This window comes from Oncorhynchus kisutch, linkage group LG2, assembly GCF_002021735.2.
Source record: "Oncorhynchus kisutch isolate 150728-3 linkage group LG2, Okis_V2, whole genome shotgun sequence".
Lineage (NCBI taxonomy): Eukaryota > Metazoa > Chordata > Actinopteri > Salmoniformes > Salmonidae > Oncorhynchus > Oncorhynchus kisutch.
This window is the reverse complement of record NC_034175.2, coordinates 30503442-30517741: the sequence shown is the minus strand read 5'-3', so window position 1 is coordinate 30517741 and position 14300 is coordinate 30503442. Positions and strand designations below refer to the sequence as shown.

Here is a 14300-nt window from a genome sequence, read left to right as displayed (position 1 = left end):
CATCTGGCTAGAGCAGTCTGCATGAGACACCACTGCTCTGAGAAGGCCAAGCCAGGTCAACATCCAGGGCAGCAGCGCCAACAGAGAGGGTAAAAGTGTGACTCAAGTCAAAACAAACATTTGAAATTTATCCTGAGCTTATTCAATCTTGTTCTCAAGCTGGGGGAAGAGGGGCTATCTTCTTGTAATGAGTAAAGCAACAGGCCTTCAGCTTCTCCCCCTGTGTTGCACTGTCATGTACAGCCACTAGGGTGCAGCATGGCAGGGATGAGATGCCAGGTGAAGTAGTTGAAGATAGAAAAAAAGACTGTAGGAAGATGGGGTAGTGTACCTCCCCTCTTTTATCAAGACATATCTGATGTTATATTTCCCACTTTAGGAGAAACCTAGGTCTCAACTCCACACACAGAATTATTGTACTGCAGCCAATTAAAACACATTCTGGGAGCAGCCAGAGCCAATCAAAAAATGTCACTGAACTGTCGTAGCCAATTGCTGACAGTCCGAGCTGAGGCCCATCCACTGACATCCATCATCAGAACAGAGCCATCAACACACGTCTCAGTAAATCCTACTTCAGAATACCACTTTTCAGGGAGAGAATAGATGTAGGGGTTATAAGATAGTGCATTTAACACTGTGTCTCCCTCCCACCTTCCCTAGGTAAGGCAAAAGCAGTGGCAGGTAGAGACTGATAAGTTGACAGGGTGAGTGAGTGTGTGAGCGAGAGAGAGAGAGATTACTCTCTGAGAGGCTGTGTGGAGTCATTCAGTGTCCCAGCGGCCGGCTAAACAGGCCTAGCAGAAGACTAGTCTGACTGACTCCAGCTGGGGCAGCGGTGACAGGTTTTTTAATGAGCCCAGGTTTCACTCGTTCTCCATATGTTCCTGAAAAACACAGCACAGTCTGGCTTCTTAACAGTGGAAAATAAAACAGAGAATAACACTTCCTTTTTGGAAGTGAATTGACAGATTCTCGGCTCCATTTCCATGTTCCCCTACATCTGATGATCATACATTTAGTCTGTTTCTCCGAACAGAAGTTAACCCTTGTGTTGTCTCAAGGGTCAAACATGACCCGACACGGTTTAATAGCAGAGAAAACCCCCTAAATTGTATTTTTTCAACTTGAAATTTTATGACTTTTCCGGCAGGGTAGCCTAGTGGTTAGAGCGTTGGACTAGTAACCGAAAGGTTGCAAGTTCATATCCCCGAGCTGACAAGGTACAAATCTGTCGTTCTGCCCCTGAACAGGCAGTTAACCCCCTGTTCCTAGGCCGTCATTGAAAATAAGAATTTGTTCTTAACTGACTTGCCTAGTTAAATAAAAGGTAAAACATTTTTTTATAATAATAAAAAAAAAATGAAAGTTGTACACCACCAGGGTACAAACATTTTCTTAGGGTGGTTATTGAACCAGCAGTTATAAAACAGAATCTCCCCTCCACAACCCCACACATGACTCAAAAACAATTTCAGACAAAATACATTTATTGAAAGCATTGTTTACTAATGGGAAATGCAGTCAGAGGCTATAAAAGGTGCTGCAGATGACAGTCCCCCCCAGTTCTCTCTTTGCTGAAGCCATGAGTGCACTTTTCAGTGCACAACAGGTCGTAGATCTGATTTTTTCAGATTCCCAGGAGGAACAAGAGATCAATTATTTAGAAGGAGGAGGTATATGAAGAAGAAGATGAATACAAGAATACAACCCAGAGCACAATGCATCATCTTCAGATGAAGAAGAAATCCCCCAAGCTGAAAGAGTGACATTTTTGTCAAAGAACAGCAAAATAACATGGTCCTTGTCACTATATGATAACCAATGCAGAATGGCAGCACAAAATGTCATAAGGATGACCCCAGGGCCCACAAGACATGCAGTTTCCCATGCCCAGGACATCGCCTCAACATTCTACATGTTCATCACACCAGCCATCAAGAAAATCATCCTGGATATGACAAATCTGGAGGGTTTCCGTAAATATAGAGACAACTGGAAAAGGGTGGATGAGATTGACCTGCATACCTTCATAGGGCTGCTAATCTTAGCGGGTGTGTATAGGTCCCGAGGCAAGGCTACATGTAGTCTCTGGGATGCAGAGGGGGAGGGAAGTCTTCTCATCAACAAGGGGCAGAGAGGACTTCTCATCAAAGTTTGCCAGCCATCATTCTGGACTACAACCACAACAAAGGAGGCATGGACAACCTGGTTAAGGTGATTGGAACTTACCGCTGCAGGAGGATGACTGCCTGCTGGCCCCTGGTCATCTTCCATAACATCATTGATGTGTCCTCATCCGGAACAAGATCAACCCTACCTGGATGCTTGATAAGCGGAACAAGAGGAGGGTGTTCCTGGAGCAGCTGGGAAAGGCACACACATTCAAATAAGGGAGAGCCTCCCCCGCACAGCAGCCTCTGCAGCGCTTGTGAAAGCTGTTCAGGGGGGTGAATCTTGTCCTGATCCACCTGAGGCTGCAGTTGGGGCAGGCAAGAGGAGGAGATGCAAATTCTTCCCCCCAAAGAATGACTGTAAAACAAATACTATGTGCTGCACATGTGAGAAATACATCTGCAAAGTCCATGCACACACACTTGCATACTGTCCTACATGTGCTAATTAGAGTTGATTGATTTATGTTCTTCACGTTTTTGTTTTGCATCTTTTATCTTATTTTTTTCTTATTTATTGTTGTTGTTTATACACCTTGTGGGTGGGGGCAATGGTTTAAAAATGGGAGAAGACTAGTATTTTGTAGTTGAATTCCTCATTGTACAGTATATAAGAATATATCGCTATGTTGCCAAAAAAGTTCAATACTGTCATTGTTTTCCCTTCAATAAAATGCAATCAAAACTACTTTCTGCACATTTCTGCTACTTTCTTAGGCTATACAAGTGCTATCTCTTGCGAAAATACCTTTAGCAATAATAATAATAACAATGATAATAAACCTTTACTTTAGTAAAGGAAACAATTATGATAGGTGTGTTGTAATAAAAACGAATGGTGTCCACTGATTAAATGCAGTCTTTCTACATTGTGAAGAAGGGAAAACACAGATATTCAATGTTTGTGATGAATGACAGGTTGTTTCTTCATTCAAAATAGATTTGGGCTTTAAAATTCAATTAAGCTGCTTTATTGTAGTGGTTTAGTGAAGGCGGGTCATTTTTTACCCTTAGGACAAGGGGAGTATATAGGATGTTAAGACTACACAAGGGTTAACTTTGTTTGCAGCAGAGTACTATTCGCAGTAGCAATTATTAAGAATAACAGATATTAAAATGAACTCAAACGCCTCACAGTAAGAGAGGCAGACGAGAGAATGTTCTGAGCTGTCCAGCTACATTGTGGTGTTTGCCTTGGGAATTAGCTACAATAGTTAGAAAAGGGATTGGTTTTATACTGTAGCTAGGTCATGTACCAAAGTGGTCTCCTCACACACAATTCCCAAGAAAGAAAAGTGAGGGTGAGAATACTACAGGAGTGTGAGACTGAGAAATAAAAAAAGGCATGAGTGGGAGAGACAGGAAAAGACAGGTAAAGAGTGGGAAGATGAATGGGGAGAAAAAATTAGGCACTATGAAGTCAGAGTGCGTAGGAGGGCGATACATACTGTATATAGAAATATACCGGTGAGAGGAAGAACGAAGAAAAAAATTGAGAGAGAGAGAGAGAGAGAAAAAAGAAGAAAGGAAAGTGCCTTCCCCCGTCCTACTTGTGTTGTTTGACCTGAGCACAAGTTGGCCATCACAGTGTAAGGCTTAATAATCTCTGGCATAGTACTTATGCAGTCTTTAACCAGAGTGATTAGGCGGTTTTAGGGTGGGGGAGAGAACCGTCTGAATTATGCATGGCAGTGCAGTCTAGACTCTGGCTCAGAGCAGGGAAACACGCATTAGGGCTTTGCCAGGAAGTTAAGGGGAAAGCCTGCCAGAGTGAGCAAGCACATCATAATCTCTCACACAAGCACACACATTTAAACAAGCATGCATACAGTATGTACGTGTGCACACACACACACACACACACACACACACACACACACACACACACACACTAAAGCATGTGTACACACTCGTTATCTACTAATGAATGGTCGTGGAGAGTCTACTCCTTGACCACAAGCGTTGGAGTTGACTCCAAAAATTATGGAGTTATACAAAAAAGGCTGACGTAGGCTACCGATTAGCTTTCAATATTTTGGTCAGTAGATTGTCAGACAGCTACATATGCATTGCTAATCAATCACCCAGTTCATTAGCGTGCAAGCACACACACACACACACTCAGTTTGGTCAAATTGGAGTCGGCTTCGAGAGAGAGATTCGACTACAACGACGATAGCGGGAGACTGAGTCGACTCCCAAAATCCTGGACAAATTTGGAGAGTGAAAGAGAGAATGGGTCCTTTCCCACTAGCAGGAGGGGGCCAAGGGAGACTAGGCAGCCCAGATAGAGTTCTCTGATGGGGAAAGAGAGGCAGATGGGGGCACAACAGGTTTAGTTGCCATGGTAAAAATTGGAATATACTAAAACATCTAAAAGTAAACAGAATGTATGTCACAAAGCAACATAATGACTTCACATACACTACAGTTCAAAAGTTTGGGGTCACTTAGAAATGTCCTTGTTTTTGAAAGAAAAGCTAATTTTTTGTCCATTAAAATAACATCAAAATGATCAGAAATACAGTGTAGACATTGTTAATGTTGTAAATGACTTGTAGCTGGAAACGGCTGTTTTTTTTATGGAATATCTACACAGACGTACAGAGGCCCATTATCAGCACCCATCACTCCTGTGTTCCAATGGCATGTTGTGTTAGCTAATACAAGTTTATAATTTTAAAAGGCTAATTGATCATTAGAAACCCCTTTTGCAATTATGAAAACTGTTATTCTGATTAAAGAAGCAATAAAACTGGCCTTCTTTAGACTAGCTGAGTATCTGGAGCATAAGCATTTGTGGGTTCGATTACAGGCTCAAAATGGCCAGAAATAACTTTTTGAAACTCATTAGTCTAGTCTATTCTTGTTCTGAGAAATTAAGGCTATTCCATGCGAGAAATTGCCAAGAAACTGAAGATCTCGTACAACGCTGTGTACTACTCCCTTCACAGAACAGTGCAAACTGGCCCTAACCAGAATAGAAAGAGTAGTGGGAGGCCCCGGTGCACAACTGAGCAAGAGGACCAGTACATTAGAGTGTCTAGTTTGAGAAACAGACGCCTCACAAGTCCTCAACTGGCAGCTTCATTAAATAGTACCTGCAAAACACCAGTCTCAACGCCAACAGTGAAGAGGCGACTCCGGGATGCTGGCTTCTGTATTCTTTTGCCCATCTTAATCTTTTTATTGGCCAGTCTGAGATATGGCTTTTTCTTTGCAACTCTGCCTAGAAGGCTAGAATCCCGGAGTTGCCTTTTCACTGTTGACGTTGAGATTGCTGTTTTGCGGGTACTTTTTAATGAAGCTGCCAGTTGAGGACTTGTGAAATTTCTAATTGACCCCACACTTTTGAACTGTAGTGTACATCACAAGAGAAGGAAGTTTGGATTGCCATAGATACCAGCAATAACATTCTATAATTCTAAATAATTCTAAACACAGATTCCCCTCTACCTTAGCATACTCTCACCTACAGAGATAGCAAGCTTTTAAATCCTTTGGTTGACAGCATTTAACTTAAAAAATGTCAGCGTACAACTTGAGTCCGACTGAGTATGGCAACTTTTACTTTCAACTTTCAAAAGATGAGTCTGGTGATGAGGCATTCTAATGGTGCATAAGCTCAACAACCATACTGCCAATGGCTACTAAGTCAGGCAGGCACACCATTGGAGAGGCAATGAATCACCTGGAAACTCATCTCAACTGGCTCAAATATATGGTTGGTTAGTGCTAGGAACGCACCAACTCGCTCACACGTTACACTGCCCAGAACACCTTCCTCTGTAGCCTGTCGGTCTCAAATCCATTCTGACAGTCAGATCAGGTATAGAGATCCTGCCCTTCCCCAGTGGCTCTAGTTGCTCTCAACGTTTCCTCCTGTTGTTTCACAAAGGCTTTTCCTTCCCACTGACCCACTTACCTTACATTAATGCTTTACGATAACCAGGTAGAAGGAACCATATGAAGGAAGTGAGACTAAAAATGTACAGCAGTTGAAGGCTGACAGTCCAAACACTTCAATGCTGGAACCTCAGGGTGGTAATTAGAAGTATACTGTGGATGAATGCAGATGGGGAAGGGTGCTGATTCACTCATTCACAAAGATCTATTTATAGTCTATGGGGTGTGACTGTACTGTTAGTGAAGCCGACGATGCAGCTCTGTTCTCTTTTCTTATAGTGACACATTCCTTTGATAGGAGTTGTCACAAGCAAAACTCCAGAGCTAATATTAGTATCAGGAAATGAAACGGCTAATACTGTACTCTGCAGAATCAGGTCCTTCAATATGGGAACCTATAATGGGACACACCTCTCTGCTGTCTATTAGTGTCTATCTTTAACCTTTGTCTGTACAGTACATTCCTTTGCTGTCATCAGTTGGACACAGTACCAAGTAGACTTGGGGTGTGGTGTGAGTGTGTTTTTATGTCTGTGTGTGTGTGCATGCATGTGAGGCGTGCATATCATGGTGTGAAAGGGATTGCCTAGCTCCTGCCTAGCGCAAACTAGGAAGAGAGGAGAGGGGGTGTGGGTGGGTGGAGGAGGGGGAGTGTGAGTGCAGTGCACCGTCAGCAGAAACACAAACAGTGGTGAAGGTACCCAGGGGAAAGGAGACCCAGGAAGAAGCTTTCTGAGACTCCCTCTCTTATTGTTCCATGGAACACTTGCAGTGAGTCTGCAGAGACATACAGTATTTAAATGCAGGACAAGTTAAATACCCCTTCACTCTGGATATGTGTCATGCCTTAAAATGTCCTCACAAAGACCTGAGGGGTTACCCCTGAATTTCCAGGACTTTCATCAACACAAAAGATAGAAGCTTCGTAGGGCATCAGCCTTATCAACATGGCAGCCACGAAGTTAGGGCTCAGCTTACATGTATCAGAGCATTATTATTCAGTACTGATAACAGAAGCACTTGCTTGATACCTTGCTTCATGTCTTGAGGAGGAGATTAAAACAGATAAAATAGACTGACACCTGACTAGATTTATTTTCCTAGACATTTCCAGGTGAAAGGAATGTTGTTGATAAAACTGCTAGGAAATGTTGTTAAATTGTTTTAACACGTTGATAGTAAGTGGTTGTAATGTGTGGACGACATGAGAGGAACAGCGCTGACTATTTAAGCAAAATGTTCACTCAGGCTCCAATCTAATGTTCTAACCCTTCTTTAGGCAGCAAGATTATTCTGACATTGGTGGGATGTTTGTAAAAGACAGAGGAAACCTGATCATGCCAATGACAGCTCGCAACATTGTGATTATATTGTAAGAGTTCTTTGAGCAACCGGGTCTGCTGCAAGTCCTGCTATGTTAACCTTGACATCTGAAGATTGAGACACAGCAACAAATCTTGATCTACTGTAACTTTGAAAGTTGAGGTCACATAACATGGGGCATCATCACAATCACCATTCAGTCACTCAATATGAATATACAAAAAGCTGCACTAGTACAACATCAGAACTGTTTTTCATATTAATATGAATAGACACCAAGAATACAGAGCAGTCCGGGTTATGTGTTTGTGCTCATTTTGGCAGGTCTTTCCACGCCTGGTAATTATGGATAAAAATATGGGCTAAACATTCAATTAGCTTGTGCCTGGAGAAGCGAACCCTCTTAAGTGAGTTACAAAAAAAGAAAAAAATGTCTGTCATTCTTTCCGCCTCTCCTTTCCTTGCTGCAGCCTGGTGCTGTTGGTTTCCATGGAGATGGGTCTACTCTGAGCTACGGCAGATGGAGAGAGAGCTGGAGGGCTACATTTATCACCCAGCATCCTCTCTGGGTAGAAATGCACGCTGGCAGGAGGAAGTGGTGGAACAGCCTGACTTCTGCATCCATGCAGAACAGCCCCTAACCCCTGACCCCTGGGCTTGAGGGTCGCTGAAGGTTGAGGGTCAGCCTGCAGATCTAGCTTACCTTCACCAAATTGTCATCGTAACCATCAGGTCATGACAATGCAACACTGGTGTTAGATCAGTGTCTCAGGGGCAACTTGTTAACATTCATTACTTAGGTCTGTGGAAGTGACATTAGCTCAAACCATGTTCTTGGTTTTCTTTCTCAGAGAGAGTGTAAGCACTTTTACCAGATCAAATGCCCAAACCTGAACCTGAGGGTGTTTTTGTAACCAAGGGGCGAAAACACAATAAAGCTCTTTTTACAAGAACTTACAATTAAATAAACCCAGAGAACAGAAGCTCTAAAAATCAGATGGCATGTAAAACCAACGTGCCCCAGACCCACCTAGGGTTACTCCCACTGTGTCTAGTAGTAGGAGATGTACACACCCACAGAGGGAATTTTCTTAAACTGCATACAAGCAGTCTCTTTGAGGTCTGCTCTGCTGTGCCTCTGAGGCCGTGAGCAGGCAGAGCAGGATTTCAGAGGGCTTTGATAAGACAGGCAGTTCATAGCGATCACCATGTTCACTTTCATTAAACACAAGCCGATTGGACTAGGTCAATTCTACCCTTCAAATCAAACACAAGCAGCACAAAGGCATTATCGAAATGTACATCTAAACTAGGGATGTGACAAATGGGAAAAAAATCTCAATGTTTAAACTATAATAACCACGTGAATTCACAATGCGGCTGAGCTGCTACCAGCAACGGTTTGTGTCTCAGATGGTTATGCATTGCACCTGTACTACCATTACTGTACTTCACTTTCACTTCGCAAAGTTTGCATTTCGTTGTCATTTAACTTCTCAAAGTATTGCCATACAGGACTTTGCTGCTGATGACGAAGTGGTGGAGAGTAGACTCCAAAATAGTTGATTCCTCAACTCCTTGCATGTTGACTCCCATTTCTGACAGTCAAGATTCGATTCCGCTAGAATTTTTGGAACAGAGGAGACTGATTAGTCGCCGTACTTCTGAGAACACAAACACTCACATCTTTAATTGCAAGGGGGAGGGGCACAGTATAGGCAGGTCGACCACCAGGCAGACAGGGTCAGAACTGTGCACTAAGCCTATCTATCGGCAATCAAAAGCTGTACAGTTGAAGTCAGAAGTTTACAAACACTTAGGTTGAAGTCATTAAAACTCGTTTTTCAACCACTCCACACATTTCTTGTTAACAAACAATAATTTTGGCAAGTCGGTAAGGACATTTACTTTGTGCATGACACAAGTAACTTTTCCAACAATTGTTTACAGAAAGATTATTTCACTTATAATTCACTGTTTCACAATTCCAGTGGGTCAGAAGTTTACATACACTAAGTTGACTGTGCCTCTAAACAGATTGGAAAATTCCAGAAAATGAGGTCATGGATTTAGAAGATTGACTAATTGACATCATTTGAGTCAATTGGAGGTGTACCTGTGGATTTATTTCAATTCCTACCTTCAAACTCAGTGCCTCTTTGCTTGACATCATGAGAAAATCAAAAGAAATTAGCCAAGACCACCAAAACATTTTTGTAGACCTCCAACAGTCTGGTTCAACCTAGGGAGCAATTTACAAACATCTGAAGGTACCAAGTTCATCTGTACAAACAATAGTACGCAAGTATAAACACCATGGGACCACGCAGCCGTCATTCCACTCAGGAAGGAGATGCGTTCTGTCTCCTAGAGATGAACGTACTTTGGTGAGAAATGTGCAAATCAATCCCAGAACAACAGCAAAGAACCTTGTGAAGATGCTGGAGGAAGCAGGTACAAAAGTATCTATATCCACAGTAAAACAAGTCCTATATCGACATAACCTGAAAGGCCGCCCAGCAAGGAAGAAGCCACCGCTCCAAAACCTCCATAAAAAAGCCAGACTACGGTTTGCAACTGTACATGGGGACAAAGATTATACTTTTTGGAAATGTCCTCTGGTCTAATGAAACAAAAATAGAACTGTTTGGCCATAATGAACATCGTTATGTTTGGAGGAAAAAGAGGGAGGCTTGAAAGCCGAAGATCTCCATCCCAACCGTGAAGAACAGGGGTGGCAGCATCATGTTGTGGGGGTGCTTTGCTGCAGGAGGGACTGGTGCACTTCACAAAATAGATGGCATTATGAGGCAGGAAAATTATGTGGATATAATGAAGCAACATCTCAAGACATCAGTCTTAGTAAAGTAAAAGCTTAGTTGCAAATGGGTCTTCCAAATGGACAATGATCCCAAGCATACTTCCAACGTTGTGGCAAAATGGCTTAAGGACAACAAAGACAAGGTATTGGAGTGGCCATCACAAAGCCCTGACCTCTATCCTCTATCCTATGTGGGCAGAACTGAAAAAACGTGTGCGAGCAAGGCCTACAAACCTGACTCAGTTACACCAGCTCTGTCAGGAGGAATGGGTCAAATTTCCCCCAACTTATTGTGGGAAGCTTGTGGAAGGCTACCGAAACGTTTGACCCAAGTCAAGCAATTTAAAGGCAATGCTACCAAATCCTAATTAAGTGTCTGTAAACTTCTGACCCACTGGGAATGTGATGAAAGAAATGAAAGCTGAAATAAATAATTCTCTCTACTATTATTCTGACATTTCACATTCTTAAAATAATGTGGTGATCCTAAATGACCTAAGACGGACCTTTTACTCTGATTAAATGTCAGGAATTGTGAAAAACTGAGTTTAAATGTATTTGGCTAAGGTGTATGTAAACTTCCGACTTCTTCAACACACAACAGACCAAAAACTGGATACAAACACTCATCATTAGCGAAGAGAAAGAGCAGGCGAGCCAGCGCGAGGAGTTTTGTGATAACTGCAAAGAATGTGACTTAATTTGGTGAGGAACAAAAAAACGAAAAAAACTTATTTCGGTTAGGGATTTCTCTTCATGTTAAAAATCCTAATTTAGTTTACACGTTCACACCCCTAATCTAAACCACAAGAAAAGCCAAGGAGGATTTGACAGAAATGTACGAGGGGCTAGGATAAAGGTCATTGATCATGTATTCAGGTAACATTATAAGAAGAGGAACTGACCAAAGCTCTAACCGAAGAGCTGCTCTCATATTTTCAAAGTCTAGGGATTCAACCCAATCCAGTGGGACCAGGCTGATTAGCCCGTAGAAGCTGTCAATACTTATTTTACTGCCCTTTGAACGTATTAAGAAAGGCAAAGAGCCCACCTACACCAGGAAGTGGAGGGAGTATGCCTGTATAACTGTGAATCATGCATATGTAGACGACTCATCACACACTCCCATACACGTGAGCACACACACACACACACACACACACTGATTAGTCATCCTCCCTCTATCCACCATTAACCCTCCAAAAACAAATGGAGAGTATTGAGGACTTGTTTTTCAGAGATGCCCTTTAATAAACTCACTCCCATTTAGCTGCACTGAAACACGAGGAAGAATGAGAACTCAGGTAGCTGCTACACTCACATCCAGTACATAACACACTCAAGCAAACTTGAATAAAGAAGACAATCAGACAACCCATTCAGAGAAAGCACACAAATAGAAACACTACCTATGGTACAGCAGCAGATCACACAACAGACAGATTGGGATTGATAGTCCTCATAACTAACAGACTAATTCCATTACAGTGACCATTTAGCCTCAGAGAGAGGGAGTTGTGAGAGAGGAGAGCAAGTGAGAGGAGAGTGAGAGAGAAGAGTGAGATAGTGAAAGAGGACAGAGAGATTGAGGAAGGAGAGAGAGAGAGAGAGAGAGAGAGAGAGAGAGAGTGAGGGAGCGAGGATGGAGAGCAGTTTACCTGGGAGAGAGTAGTCTGGTTTCACCCCTCAGAGGAGCTTCAGAGTCACTGAGAGACATTCGGGGAGAGAGTGAGCGGATATGTGTGCTTGAGTGGGTGTGTTTCTTAGAGAGGGAGGGGGTGAGGTGAAAAGAGAGTGATGGAGAGAAGTAGAGGGAATAGGTAGAGGGAATAGGGATGCAAATACTTAAATAGCTAATAGAGAGCTAGGAGGGACCTACAAAGTTGCAACCTTAGAATAACCATCATCATTACAAACATTATCAAGATCATCATCATTGTTGTAACATCGAAGCACATTAACTAGGGATGCACCGATATGACATTTTTGGCCGATACCGATATCCAATATTTTTTGTTGGCATTTACGTATGTCCCCATTACCAGTAAAACATAATCAAAACCTATTTCTTTCACTTACTTGCTGTGCTGTTTCGTTGTTCATTTGCCCAGTCGTTTCATTCTCAACCAGGATTTCATCATACATGGCAAGCAGTGAAGTTTCAGCTGTCTGTCTGTCCGTGGCCTCTCTTCCTCGGTGCACAATGTCACTATGTCCATTTCCATTCAACCCTCTTTCTTGTCTGTATCGAAGTAGCGGTCCTTATACCTAGCATCGAGCATGGTGGCGACACAGTAAAGAGGCTCAGAGAGAATGCCACCGAATCACTTGTTCACAGCCTCTAGTAGAGTACTTTTACAAGTTTTAACCCCACAGTCTGTCGGCAGTTTTGTGGAGCAGGCGTTTCAATGCCATGACAGAGGGTATCACATCTGCTGCAGACGCAGTTGATGAGCTTACTATCGAGTCAGTTTGAATGGAACTAGGAGTGTGTTCATGTTTCCAAGTTTCAAACATGTTCTCAAATGCCATTGAAATGGCCGCAGCGGTATGAGAACCAGCACATTCTTGAGCATGCAATAAGGCTTTCCTCAGTACGAAATCCTCGTCGAACCACTGTGCTGTCAGACCCAGCATGCTCATGGGGCTGACACAGCTGGTCCAAATGTCAGTTGTGAAGCTAATACCAGTGACGCCCATAGCAAGTAGCTCATGGATGTGTGTTTCAATAATACAGTGTAACTCCGGTAAGGCAACATCTGAAAAATAGCGCCTACTTGGTAGTGTGTAGCAGGGCTCGAGGTGCTCAATCAGTCGGCGAAAGCCAACATCATCCACAGAGAGCAGTTGATTGTCAAGGTCAATGAATTCCATTATCTTGGCGTTACTCGATTTCGCCTTTGAGTTGTCTCACTGAAATGTTCTTACTCTTTCAAATGACTGCTCAACTTGAACTTGTTTAGTTGTTAGAAGTGTGCACTTTTTTTCTGCTTTTGTAGTCGCTGAACATCTGGGGGTGATGAACTTTCAAATGAGTAATTAGGTTTGTGGTATTGAATGATTTCACCTTCTCCCCTCCTCGAGAAATAATAGCAGCACAAACGTTGCATATGGCCTTTTAGTTATCTTCCTTTGAAACTTCAAAATAGATCCGCACAGCAGACATTGTGGGCTAGGTTAGGAATGCTGTATTGCACGTGTAGCGCTGTATTTTTCGTGGAGTCATTACGTCATTACGTCATCTACCAACGTAATATAGGTATGCACGTCAGCTTTGACATCGGTTTTGCACATCGGCGTTAAACTAGAATGTTAGCTAATATTGGCAGATTCCGATATGCTTACCGATATACCCTGCATCCCTAATATTAACGATTGTGGTCAGACTTTATGAGGAAAATAAATATTGTGCCAGGACTATGAATGAAAACACACACACACACTCATTCAAACCAGGTCTGAGACCTCTCCTCACATTTAGTCCTCTTTTCAAATTTAATAAACAGTGGCTCAATGGCTCAGTCGGCTGTGGTCTCCATTACAAACAGGTCTCAAAAAGGTCTTTCCCCCGGAGCAGAGCACAAGCAGGACACCGAAGGGAGACGGATCCTGGGGAAAAACCTAGCAACCCGTCATCATCGCCAACAATTATTGACTAAGTAAGCAATGAAGTGATGAAGGCATGATGAATTCCCAGAAGATTTCACTCAAGAAACACTGGAACGTACAATGACTGTGTCTAACGGCAGCCTTTTCCTGCTAACAAAACATCAGTCATATAAGACTGCGCTCTCTCCTTTACATATAAAAAATGTACCTTCCAAAGAAATCCACTGCAGTGCCTGTGCACTAGTAAATGAATTACAGAGCCACCTCATCCATTCAAGCCCCCGCACAGTATTTCCGTGTGGAATTGAGAATGAGAGGAGGCCCTGCTGATCCATTGAGGATTGCCTTACTGGCAGGGCACAGGAAGTGTGAGTCACACTCGAACATAAACAGTCGCACAAAGCGAGCCACGAGCCCAACCGACACACATACAGACAAGGGAGGGAGCGCTGTCGGCTAATTATTAC

The 14300-nt window shown here is 42.8% G+C and overlaps 1 protein-coding gene across 3 annotated transcripts in view; it reads right to left on the bottom strand.

Moving 5' to 3' along the window:
• hivep3b (HIVEP zinc finger 3b) overlaps window positions 1–14300 on the bottom strand; it is a 90260-nt gene that overhangs the window by 22142 nt on the left and 53818 nt on the right. Inside the window, exon 1 of one of the 3 annotated variants that reach the window (XM_031793091.1) lies at window positions 11883–12022. The exons of the other annotated variants lie outside the window; for them this stretch is intronic. The gene's annotated coding sequence lies outside the window, so the exon portion shown is untranslated. Of the gene's footprint in view, window positions 1–11882; window positions 12023–14300 lie in introns of those variants that run through there. 3 annotated transcript variants of the gene reach the window in all.